This window comes from Teleopsis dalmanni, chromosome 2, assembly GCF_002237135.1.
Source record: "Teleopsis dalmanni isolate 2A chromosome 2, ASM223713v2, whole genome shotgun sequence".
Taxonomy (NCBI): Eukaryota; Metazoa; Arthropoda; class Insecta; order Diptera; family Diopsidae; genus Teleopsis; species Teleopsis dalmanni.
This window is the reverse complement of record NC_051847.1, coordinates 60,553,118-60,555,130: the sequence shown is the minus strand read 5'-3', so window position 1 is coordinate 60,555,130 and position 2,013 is coordinate 60,553,118.

The window sequence follows — 2,013 nt, the reverse complement described above, 5'->3', positions numbered from 1 at the left end:
GAGGAAGTTGTGTTGTATTGTACAGCACTTTGAGTGCTAAGATGTATATTTAAGTTGTTGTAGTAATAACTCCTACAGCGTCTTCTCGCATAGTGCGAAAGACTTTGATAGTACGTCAACAGTTTATTGACCTTATTCTGGTTTTGCATATAGTATACGCTTCTGTGTGGTATCAACTCAAACGAAATTGCATATAACATAAGGGAGCAGGGTTGGGATATATTGGTGTTTTTTTTCAAAACTTCAAAGATTGCATGTGGAAAAAGAGAATAAATGTTAAGAAAAATAAAATTTTATAAACAATTTGATTATTCGTTATCTATGTGAGTTTGACAATTTTAATAATCAAGAAAAGTTAATAAATATTTTACAAATTAAAAATATAGCGTTTTATTCTGAGAAGCGCAATTACAGTTTGATTTAGTGAGGTGTGAAATTATATATATATATATCACCTGTCAGTTTTTGTTTTATTTTTCAGTTTATTATGGTTAATTATGATAGTTATCAACTCAAGAATGATCGATAAACGATTAAATATATATTTATCGTGTAACCTTTAATATGTTTTGTAAGGATGGAAATTTTAACTAATTTCCAACCTACATACAATCACTGTGGAGTTAATATCTACAATGAAAACTGGTTAATTTTTATTGTAAATATAAAACGTAAACAACTTACCATAAACCCACCCCCGCATGCACGTAATTGCACCAAATAAACAAACCTAAGATTACATTGAAAATGCAAGTAATATAAAATATATTTAAACAAATAAATAATACACTCACCTTTAATATTTGTAATATTTATTTAATATAAATATTTAATAATAATAAATATTTATAAATAAATAAATTTATTAATAAATAATAAATCACAAACACCGGCATAAACACGTTTGTAAACAAAACAAGAAATGTCAAAGCGTGAAAGCTTTGGTTGAACTAAATACAAAGCACGGCGAATTTAAGAACACACGAAAACACAAAGCACAGAAATTACACCCAGGCGAACAACAGCAGCAAAAGACAACAAGTATCAAAAATACCAACGGCAAATGTACCGATGCGCTACAGGAAAAGCTTCGGTCATTTGAGTATAAATAAACGCGCATTGTACAAGCAAGGGCACTTGTTGGGAAACTCTCAAAGGTAGTAATACGTCTTTGCGAAACAAGTCAGTAGAACTATAGTGTCAAGGTAGTATATACGTCTTGACAAGTAGATTGTATATGTAGTCTTATATGTAAATCAAGCCAAGGTAGTCATGATACATCTTGACTAGTAGAATTTTCTGTAGGTTTGAGTTAGGGTAGTAATACGTCCTAACATTAATGCTAACCAAGGCTGTAACCCAGCATAACACTTCTAATCTTTAGATAACGACGTCTTCTGACAAAACACCAAGATTAGCACAAGTAGTGTCGTCTGACAGCAACATTTCAGGCACGTGGAAACAACAATCGGAACAATCATCGAAGCACAATTATTCCAAATAATCGTAATCATCAAATTAGCAAACCAGCATTATATTATAATTAATTAGATTGTAAAACCTTATTTTATTTTAAATTCTCCTAAATAAATAATTGAATTACTACATCACATTGTCTTTGACTTCCAAAATAAAAATTCTATTGCAACGACCCCTGGACGACGGCTGAGTATACCTCAGCATCATCAGCGACAGAAAGTGTGTCGTTACAGTTTATAAAAGAGTTTTAATTCTAATACAACTTTAGAATATTGTTGTCATTAAACGAGTGTGGTAAAATTTAAAACAAAGTTGTATTGCAATCAATTGAGTTATTTTGAAAGAAAAGAAAATATCATAATAGACATCGACTAATTGTTTTCTGAAACAAATCAATTTGTTTAACTTCACTTACATAATTTTGCAAGAAAAAATAAACAAATCGACTGAGAGATAGATTGACTTACACACAGATAAGTACAAGGTTTCCCAAAAAATTATTTTGCAGTTTGGATTGGAGAGCATTGGGCAAAC